Consider the following 11,731-nt stretch of genomic DNA (forward strand, 5'->3'; position numbering starts at 1 on the left):
AAAGGTGACAACAAGCCCCCTGGGATGCCTGCTGTGGTTGGTCTTCCACCTCCTCAAAGCCACCTTCCTCCTCTGACTCCTCTTCTTCAGACTCCTCTCTCTGCGTTGCCGCAGGTCCAGCAGTCGACGACAACAAGGCTGCTTCTGGTGGTGATGGTGACCACAACTCTTCCTCTTCATGCTCATCTAAGGCCTGATACAGCACTCTTCGCAGGACACGCTCCAGAAAAAACACATATGGGATGAAGTCAATGATGTTGCCTTGGGTTTGACTGACCAAGTTTGTCACCTCCGCAAAAGGATGCATGAGCCTACAGCCATTGTGCATAAGCGTTCAGTAACACAGCCAAAAAATACCCAGCTCCGCAGAGGCTGTCCTCTTTTTTTTTAATTAAAAAAAAATCTGTTCTTAACAGTTTAATCTCTGTTTTGTCCCCTATCAGGGGCCGGTGTATGGAATAGATTTTAGGAACCGGGAGATGGAAAAAGATGCTCGGTTGGTCCTCTTACTTCCAATTTGGGGCACTGCACGTGCGCCGTGCAATTTTCTCTGCCACCAGATATGAGTGGTGTGTTAAGTAGTACTATTCCTATCAGTTTAATCCCTGTTATGTCCCCTATCAGGATTAGATTTTAGACAAAGAGTTGTCAATAGTTGACACACCCATGACATAAATTTGATTCCTCTATGCGTCAATCTTGGTGTAGTGATGACTGTGCTTGTGCGCACGTTTGGGAGATTGCAGGCAATGTTTTTTTTTCAAAGCCTATGGTCGTGCTGAGGTAGTTCAGTGACAGTTAAGTGACCCAGAAAACAATGATTCTGCAGTGTGGGCCCATTGTTGGCCTAGTAGGCTTTAATGATCACCTTAGATGATCACAAAGAAAATTTATGGTTTTTCTATGCAAAATTATCCAGCCGATCGCTTTTGGTCTGTTCACAGTGAAGCAACGACCTTATCATCTGGGGTGTGCCAACATTGCCATTGCCAACACACTCATAGAGGTGGTCGATTCATTGTGATACGCAAGCCCCTTCACCACAACAAGGTAACGATCACAAAGGGGAATAGACACATGTATGTGCCTTTATTTTGTTTTGTTTTTGCAGCCACAGTGCAGCACCAGCGGCCAGAAAAATTAATGTTTTCCATTCAGAAAGTGCATTGCGGCTTGAGCCCTAGTTGGTGGCGGATAAGTCACGCAAGTCATCCGGCATGCAGAGATAAAATACAGCAGCGTGTGGACCATATTTAGCCCAAGGCATCTCATCAGGCCTTTTTTAGTCAAATGTATAGCCCACTGTTAGTCCCTTCGGGATCCATGCCTCATTCATCTTAATAAAGGTGAGGTAATCTAGACTTTTTTGACCTAGGCGACTTCTCTTCTCAGTGACAATACCTCCTGCTGCACTGAAGGTCCTTTCTGACAGGACACTTGAAGCGGGGCAGGCCAGAAGTTCTATCGCAAATTGGGATAGCTCAGGCCACAGGTCAAGCCTGCACACCCAGTAGTCAAGGGGTTTATCGCTCCTCAGAGTGTCGATATCTGCAGTTAACCCCTTCCCGACCTATGACGTGTATACTCGTCATAAAACACTGCTAGTTAGTGCTCCATGACGAGTATATTCGTCATGGCATTAAACTGTCACCATGTCTGCAGACATGGTGACAGCGCTGAGTGCCGGCTGTTACACACAGCCAGGCACCCAGTGTCAATGCCGAGGGGGGTCCTGTGACCCCCCCCTATCGGCGATTGCTTCAAACCGCAGGTCAATTCAGACCTGCGGATTTTAGCGCTTTATGCCGTTTCTGATCCCTGCGGTCCCTGACCGCAGGGATCAGAAACTTTAAAATTGCCAAAATCAAGTTTTTTTACCCCCCACTGCACCCCTGAATAGTATTATGTGGGCGGGTGGTGCAGGGGGAGGGTTGCGGGCGGTGCGGGCCGTGCGGGAGGCGGGCGGTGCGGCAGGCGGGATCGCGATCCCCCGCCCGCCTCCCCTTCAATAATCGTTGGTGTACAGTGGGTATACCAGGGTGCCAGCACATTGCTGGCACCCTGGTATAAACGGCTGACATCGTTGATGCGATGTCAGCCGTTTAACCCTTTCCATACAGCGGTCCGTACGGACCGCTGTATGGAAAAGGTTAACAGTAAGAGAGAGCTCCCTCCCTCTCCGATCGGGGGGCTGCTGTGCCTTTGCAGCCCCCGATGGGAGAGGGAGAGAGCCCCCAGAGAGCCCCCCGCCAGCCCCGTCCTCACCCTTCCCCGTCTGCGCAGTTGTGACAGACGGGGAAGGTTCCCATGGCAACAGGATGCCTTCTCAGGCATCCTGCTGTCCATGGTACTGAACAGATCTATGCTGAAAGCATAGGTCTGTTCAGGCAAACTGTAAGTAAAATACAGTGCAGTACTGTATAGTATATTGTACTGTACTGTATTATACAGACATCAGACCCACTGGATCTTCAAGAACCAAGTGGGTCTGGGTCAAAAAAAATGTTAAAAAAAGTGAAAAAAGTAAAAGATAAAAAAAAAACATTTATCACTGAATAAAAATAAAATAAATAAAAAACGCTACACATATTAGGTATCGCCGCGTCCGTAACGACCTGATCTATAAAACAATCATGTTAATTTCCCCGCACGGTGAACGCCATAAAAATAAAAAAATAAAAACTATGAGGAAATAGAAATTTTGCCCACCTTACTTCCCAAAAAAGATAATAAAAGTGATCAAAAAAGTCACATGTACGCCAAAATAGTGCCAATCCAACCGTCACCTCATCCCGCAAAAAATGAGCCCCTACATGAGACAATCGCCTAAAAACTGAAAAAACTATGGCTCTCAGACTATGGAGACACTAAAACATGATTTTTTTTTGTTTCAAAAATGATATTATTGTGTAAAACCTAGATAAATTAAAAAAAGGTAGACATATTAGGTATTGCCACGTCCGTAAGAACCTGCTCTATAAAAATACCACATGACCTAACCCCTCAGGTGAACACTGTAAAAAGAATTAAAGAAAAACGGTGTCAAAAAAGCCATTTTTTTGTTACCTTACATCACAAAAAGTGTAATAGCAAGCGATCAAAAAGTCATATGCACCCCAAAATAGTACCAATCTAACCGTCATCTCATCCCGCAAAAATGATACCCAACCTGAGACAATCGACTAAAAACTGAAAAAACTATGGCTCTCAGACTATGGAGACACTAAAACATGATTTCTTTTTGTTTCAAAAATGATATTATTGTGTAAAACCTAGATAAATTAAAAAAAGGTAGACATATTAGGTATTGCCACGTCCGTAAGAACCTGCTCTATAAAAATACCACATGACCTAACCCCTCAGGTGAACACTGTAAAAAAAATTAAATAAAAACGGTGTCAAAAAAGCCATTTTTTTGTTACCTTACATCACAAAAAGTGTAATAGCAAGCGATCAAAAAGTCATATGCACCCCAAAATAGTACCAATCTAACCGTCATCTCATCCCGCAAAAATGATACCCAACCTGAGACAATCGACTAAAAACTGAAAAAACTATGGCTCTCAGACTATAGAGACACTAAAACATGATTTTTTTTGTTTCAAAAATGATTTTATTGTGTAAAACCTAGATAAATTAAAAAAGGTAGACATATTAGGTATTGCCACGTCCGTAGGAACTTGCTCTATAACAATAGCACATAATCGTACCTGTCAGATGAACGTTGCAAATAATAAAAAATAAAAACAGTGCCAAAACACCTATTTTTTGGGAAATTTTCCATTTTAATCAATTTTTTCCCGTAACAAAGCAAGGGTTAACAGCCAAATAAAACTCAATATTTATTGGCCTGATTCTGTAGTTTATATAAATGCCCCATATGTGGTCGTAAACTGCTGTATGGCCACACGGCAGGGCACAGAAGGAAAGGAATGCCATATGGTTTTTGGAAGGCAGTTTTTGCTGGACTGGAATTTTTGACACCATGTCCCATTTGAAGCCCCCTGATGCACCCCTAGAGTAGAAACTCCAAAAAGTGACCCCATTTTGGAAACTACACCCCTCAAGATATTCAAAACTGATTTTACAAACTGTGTTAACCCTTTAAGTGTTCCACAAGAGTTAGTGGCAAATGGAGATGAAATTTCAGAATTTCTATTTTTTGTTACTTTGCCTCACAAAAAGTGTAATATAGAGCAACCAAAAATCATATATACCCTAAAATAGTACCAACAAAACTGCCACCTTATCCCATAGTTTCCAAAATGGGGTCACTCTTTTGGAGTTTCTAACCTAGGGGTGCATCAGGGGGGCTTCAAATGGGACATAGTGCCCAAAAAAACTGTCTAGCAAAATCTGCCTTCCAAAAACCATATGGCATCCCTTTCCTTCTGCGCCCTGCCGTGTGCCCATACAGCGGTTTGCGACCACATATGGGCTGTTTCTGTAAATTACAGAATCAGGGCCATAAATAATGAGTTTTGTTTGGCTGTTAAACTTTGCTTTGTAACTGGAAAAAAAAAAGTAAAATGGAAAATTTGCCCAAAAATTGAAATTCTGAAATTTCATCTCTATTTGCCAATAACTCTTGTGGAACACCTAAAGGGTTAACAACGTTTGTAAAATCAGTTTTGAATACCTTGAGGGGTGTAGTTTCTTAGATAGGGTCACTTTTATGTAGTTTCTACTCTAGGGGTGCATCAGGGGGCTTCAAATGGGACATGGTGTCAAAAAAACTGTCCAGCAAAATCTGGCTTCCAAAAACCATACGGCGCACCTTTCACTCTACGCCCCGCTGTGTGGCCGTACAGTAGTTTACGGCCACATATGGGGTGTTTCTGTAAACGGCAGAGTCAGGGCAATAAAGATGCAGTCTTGTTTGGCTGTTAACCCTTGCTTTGTTAGTGGAAAAAATGGGTTAAAATGGAAAATTAGGCAAAAAAATTAAATTCTCAAATTTTATCTCTATTTGCCAATAACTCTTGTGCAACACCTAAAGGGTTAACGAAGTTTGTAAAATCAGTTTTGAATACCTTGAGGGGTGTAGTTTCTTAGATGGGGTCACTTTTATAGAGTTTCTACTCTAGGGGTGCATCAGGGGGCTTCAAATGGGACATGGTGTCAAAAAAACTGTCCAGCAAAATCTGGCTTCCAAAAACCATACGGCGCACCTTTCACTCTACGCCCCGCTGTGTGGCCGTACAGTAGTTTACGGCCACATATGGGGTGTTTCTGTAAACGGCAGAGTCAGGGCAATAAAGATACAGTCTTGTTTGGCTGTTAACCCTTGCTTTGTTAGTGGAAAAAATGGGTTAAAATGGAAAATTAGGCAAAAAAATGAAATTCTCAAATTTTATCTCTATTTGCCAATAACTCTTGTGCAACACCTAAAGGGTTAACCAAGTTTGTAAAATCAGTTTTGAATACCTTGAGGGGTGTAGTTTATAGAATGGGGTCATTTTTGGGTGGTTTCAATTATGTAAGCCTCACAAAGTGACTTCAGAGCTGTAGTGGTCCCTAAAAATTGGGTTTTGGAAATTTTCCGAAAAATGCTTCTAAACTTCTAAGCCTTGTAACGTCCCCAAAAAATAAAATGTAATTCCCAAAATGATCCAAACATGAAGTAGACATATGGGGAATGTAAAGTCATCACAATTTTTAGGGGTATTACTATGTATTACAGAAGTAGAGAAACTGAAACTTTGAAATTTGCTAATTTTTCCAAATTTTGGGTAAATTTGGTATTTTTTTGTGCAAAAAAAAATTTTTTTTTGACTTAATTTTACCAGTGTCATGAAGTACAATATGGGACGAAAAAACAATCTCAGAACGGCCTGGATAAGTAAAAGTGTTTTAAAGTTATTCACACATAAACTGACACTGGTCAGATTTGCAAAAAATAGCCTGGTCCTTAAGGTAAAAAATGGCTTGGTCCTGAAAGGGTTAAGGCGAGGTAGTCTGCTACCTGTCGGTCGAGTCGTTCTCTGAGGGTGGACCCTGAAGGGCTGTGGCGATGCGTAGGACTTAAAAAGTTCCGCATGCCCTCCATCAACAACACGTCTGTAAAGCGTCCTGTCCTTCCCGGCGTAGTCGTGGTAGGAGGAGGTTTACTTTCACCTCTTCCCCTGTTGGATTCCCGTTGTGCTGTGACATCACCCTTATACGCTGTAAAAAGCATACTTTTTAATTTATTTTGGAACTGCTGCAACCTTTCCGACTTCCGGTAATTCGGTAACATTTCAGGCACTTTCTGCTTATACCGGAGGTCTAGTAGCGTGGCCACCCAGTACAGGTCGTTCTCCTTCAGCCTTTTTATAATAGGGTCCCTCAACAGGCACAACAGCATTAAAGACCCCATTTGCACAAGGTTGGATGCTGAGCTACTCATGTCCCGTTCCTTGTCCTCACTGATCTCACTGAAGGTCTGTTCTTCCCCCCAGCCACATACAACAAAACGGATACCAGATAGGTACCACCTAGGATGCCTGCTGTGGATGGTCTTCCTCCTTAAAGCCACATTCCTCCTCTGACTCCTCTTCATCAGACTCCTCTTCCAGCGTTGCCGCAGGTCCAGCAAGCGATGCTGATAAGGCTGTTTCTGGTGGTGATGGTAACCACAACTCTTCCTCTTCACGCTCATCTACAGCCTGATCCAGAACTCTTTGCAGGGCACGCTCCAGGAAGAAAACAAATGGGATGATGTCGCTGATGGTGCCTTCGGTAAGACTGACTAGGTTTGTCATCTCTTTAAAAGGATGCATGAGCCTACAGGCATTGTGCATGAGCATCCAGTAACGTGGCAAAAAAAATCCCAGCTCCGCAGAGGCTGTCCTAGCATCCCGGTCATACAAATACTCGTTGACAGCTTTTATTTGTTGGAGCAGGCGGTCGAACATTAGGAGTGTTGAATTCCAACGTGTCCAGCTGTCGCAAATCAAGCGCCTCACTGGCATGTTGTTTTGCCGCTGAATATCTGAAAAGTGCGCCATGGCCGTATGGGAACGCCTGAAATGGCCACACACCTTCCTGGCCTGCTTGAGGATGTCCTGTAAGCCTGTGTACTTATGCACAAAGCGTTATACGATCAGATTACACACATGTGCCATGCATGTCACATGTGTCAACTTGCCCAAATTCAATGCCACCAACAAATTGTTTCTGTTGCCACACACCACTTTTTCAATCTCCAGATGGTGCGGAGTCAACCACTGATCCATCTGTGCGTTCAGGGCGGACAGGAGTGCTGGTCAAGTGTGACTCTCTGCTTTCATGCAAGTCAACCCCAAGACGGCGTGACACTGACGTATCCGGGATGTGGAATAGCCCCTGGGGAGCTGGGGGTGTGCAGTTGATGTGGAACAAGATGCAGCAGCAGAAGAGGACTCAGTCGAGGAGGATATGGAAGAGGATGGAATAGGAGGAGTAGAGGAGGTGGCAGCAGGCCTGCCGGCAAGTCGTGGCGGTGTCACCAACTCCTCTGCAGAGCCACACATTCCATGCTTGGCAGCCGTCTGCAGGTTTACCCAATGCGCTGTGTAGGTGATATACCTGCCCTGACCGTGCTTTGCAGACCAGGTATCAGTGGTAAGATGGACCCTTGCCCCAACACTGTGTGCCAGACATGCCATGACTTTCTTTTGCACAATAGAGTACGGGTTGGGGATTGCATTTTGTGAAAAGAAGTTTTGGCTGGGTACCGTCCACTGTGGTGTCCCAATAGCTACAAATTTTTTGAAGGCCTCAGACTCCACCAGCTTGTATGGTAAAAGCTGTCGGGCTAAGAGTTCCGACAAGCCAGCTGTCAGATGCCGGGCAAGGGGGTGACTCTGTGACATTGGCTTCTTACACTCAAACATGTCCTTGACAGACACCTGACTGTGGGCAGACGAGCAGGAACTGCTCAAGGCGAGAGGCGGAGTGGCGGGTGGTTGAGAGGGGGCAAGGAGGACTGAAGTGGTTGACGTGGCTGAAGATGCTGGACCAGGAGGAGGATAGTGGCTTTGAGTTTGTTTGCTGCTTGTACTCATGTGTTGATCCCATAGGCGTTTGTGATGTCAGATCATGTGCCTTCGCAAAGCAGTTGTACCTAGGTGAATGTTGGACTTCCCACGACTCAGTTTCTTTTGGCACAGGTTGCAAATGGCATCACAGTTATCAGAGGCAAACACACAAAAAAATGCCACACTGCTGAGCTTTGGTTTGATTGGCGTGCTGTCTGGCTGACCCCGGGTGCCGATACATGCTGTGTGACTGTGCCACTAGCTCCTTGCGACGACCTCCCCCTGATTCCAACTTGTCTCCTCCTCCTCTCTGTCTCCCCATCTGAACTTTCCCCCTGTTCTTCTTCTTTCGAGCGGGAACCCACGTAACATCCACGGACACATCGTCATCATCAACTGCTTCACTTGTATCTGACACCTCAGCAAAGGAAGCAGCAGCGGATACAACATCATCATCATCACACCGTATGTCCATGTGTGCAATGCTGCCTGACTAAAACATATCCCTGTTATCTACATCCTCTGACAATAATGGTTGGGCATCACTAATTTCTTCCAACTGATGTGTAAATAACTCCTCTGACAGAGCAAGTGAAACAGCTGTGGTGCTAGTGTTGGTGGTGGCAGCAGGCGGGCGAGTGGTAACTTGAGAGGTGCCCGAAGCTGAGCTGGAGGAGGATGGTGCGTCAAGGTTCCGAGCGGAAGCTGTAGAAGATTGGGTGTCCTGTGTTAGCCAGTCTAGTATGTCCTCAGAACCTTTCGAGTTCAGGGTACGTGGCCTCTGAACACTGGGCATTATTCTAGGGCCAAAGGGAATCAAAGCAACACGACAGCGACGGCTCCTGCAGGGTAGACTGCCTCTGCCTGTAATTTTTTTTTGATTAGTTTAGTTGTACTATTCGGGCAAGCTACTCTGTGTGACACCAGATATGAGTGGCACTGTGCACTGGCAGAAGTTGGCAGAGTAGACGCTGTAAGCCTAACACACACGCTTGCAGAAAACTAACTGCTGTTATAATACAGTCAAAATAGTTTTTATTTTATTTTAAATCCAAGCTACTGTGTGTGACATCAGATATGAGTGACACTGGCAGAAGTTGGCAGAGTAGACGCTGTAGGCCTAACGCACACGCTTGCAGAAAACTAACTGCTATTGTATTACAGTCAAATATATATACTGTATATATATTATTTTTAATGCAAGCTACTTGTACACCAAATATGAGTGGCACTGGTGGCACTAGCAGAAGGTGGCAAAATAGACACTGTAGGCCTAACACACACGCTTGCAGAAAAATAACTGCTATTATATTACAGTCAAAAATGTTATTTTATTTTTTTAAATGCAAGCTACAGTGTGTGACACCAGATATGAGTGGCACTGACAGAAGTTGGCAAAGAAGACGTTGTAGGCCTAACACACATGCTTGCAGAAAACTAACTGCTATTATATTACAGTCAAAATTGTTGTTGTTTTTTTTAAATGCAAGCTACTGTGTGTGACACCAGATATGAGTGGCACTGGCAGAAGTTGGCAGAGTAGACGCTGTAGGCCTAACGCACACGCTTGCAGAAAACTAACTGCTATTGTATTGCAGTCAAATATATATATATATATATATATATATATATTTTTTTTTTAATGCAAGCTACTTGTACACCAGATATGAGTGGCACTGGTGGCACTGGCAGAAGTTGGCAAAATAGACGCTGTAGGCCTAACACACACGCTTGCAGAAACCTAACAGCCATTATGTTACAGTCCAATTTTATTTTTTTATTTTAAATGCAAGCTACTGTGTGTGACACCAGATATGAGTGGCACTGGAAGAAGTTGGCAGAGTAGACGCTGTAGGCATAACACACACGCTTGCAGAAAACTAACTGCTATTATATTACAGTCAAAAAATGTTATTTTTTTTTTTTTTATGCAAGCTACTTTTACACCAGATATGAGTGGCACTGGTGGCATTGGCAGAAGTTGGCAAAATAGACGCTGTATGCCTAACACACCCGCTTGAAGAAAACTAACTGCTATTATATTACAGTCAAAAAAAAAAAATTTTTGGTGCAAGCTACTGTGTGTGACACCAGATATGAGTGCCATTGGCAGAAGTTGGCAGAGTAGACGCTGTAGGCCTAACACACACGCTTGCAGAAAACTAACTGCTATTATATTACAGTAAAAATTGATGACTTTTTTTTTTTTTTTAAATGCCAGCTACTGTGTGTGACACCAGATATGAGTGGCACTGGCAGAAGTTGGCAAAGAAGATGCTGTAGGCCTAACACACAAACTTGCAGAGAACTAACTGCTGATATATTACAGTTAAAATTGTTTTATTTTATTTTAAATGCAAGCTAATGTGTGTGACACCAGATATGAGTGGCACTGGCAGAAGTTGTCAGAGTAGACGCTGTAGGCCTAACACACACGATTTCAGAAAACTAACTGCTATTATATTACATTCAAATTATTTTTTTTTTTTTTGCAAGCAACTGTGACACCAGATAGAAATGGCACTGGTGGCACTGGCATAAGTTGGCAGAGTAGATGCTGTAGGCCTAACACTCACGCTTGCAGAAAACTAACTGCTACTACATTACATTAATTTTTTTTTTTATTTAAATGCAAGCTACTGTGTGTGACACCAGATATGAGTAGCACTGGCAGAAGTTGGCAGAGTAGACGCTGTAGGCCTAACAAAAACGCTTGCAGAAAACTAACTGCTATTATATTACAGTCAAAATTTTAGTTTATTTTTTTAAATGCCAGCTACTGTGTGTAAGACCAGATATAAGTGGCACTTGCAGAAGTTGGCAGAGTAGACGCTGTAGGCCTAACAAAAACGCTTGCAGAAAACTAACTGCTATTATATTACAGTCAAAATTTTAGTTTATTTTTTTAAATGCCAGCTACTGTGTGTAAGACCAGATATAAGTGGCACTTGCAGAAGTTGGCAGAGTAGACGCTGTAGGCCTAACACACATGCTTGCAGAAAACTAACTGCTATTATATTACAGTCAAATTTTTATTTTATTTTTTATGCAAGATACTGTGTGTGACACCAGATATGAGTGGCACTGGCAGAAGTTGGCAGCTTAGACGCTGTAGGCCTAACACACACGCTTGCAGAAAACTAACTGCTATTATATTACAGACAAAATTATTATTATTTTTTTAGACGCTGTAGGCTTAAGGCCCCTTTCACACGGGCGAGTTTTCCGTGCGGGTGCGATGCGTGCGGTGAACGTATTGCACCCGCACTGAATCCTGACCCATTCATTTCTATGGGGCTGTGCACATGAGCGTTGATTTTCACGCATCACTTGTGCGTTGAGTGAAAATCGCAGCATGCTCTATATTGTGCGATTTTCACGCGACGCAGACCCCATAAAAGTAAATGGGGTGCGTGAAAATCGCATAGCATCCGCAAGCAAGTGCGGATGCGGTGCGATTTTCACACATGGTTGCTAGGTGACAGTCTATTCACTGTATTATTTTACCTTATAACATGGTTATAAGGGAAAATAATAGCATTCTGAATACAGAATGCATAGCATAATAGGGCTGGAGGGGTTAAAAATAAATTTAAAAAAGTTAACTCACCTTCTCCTCTCTTGATCGCATAGTTCCCGGTCTCTTTACTTCTTGAATTAGCTGTGGGCTAAAGGACCTGTGGTGACGTCAGATCACATGCTCCATCAACACGGTGATGGACCATGTGATT

The 11,731-nt window shown here is 43.5% G+C and overlaps 1 pseudogene; it reads left to right on the forward strand.

The window, feature by feature from the left end:
* Nucleotides 1–375: 375 nt before the first annotated feature.
* On the forward strand, nucleotides 376–552 carry LOC122919964 (annotated as a pseudogene).
* Nucleotides 553–11,731: the final 11,179 nt, after the last annotated feature.

Source organism: Bufo gargarizans, chromosome 9, assembly GCF_014858855.1.
Source record: "Bufo gargarizans isolate SCDJY-AF-19 chromosome 9, ASM1485885v1, whole genome shotgun sequence".
Classification (NCBI taxonomy): domain Eukaryota; kingdom Metazoa; phylum Chordata; class Amphibia; order Anura; family Bufonidae; genus Bufo; species Bufo gargarizans.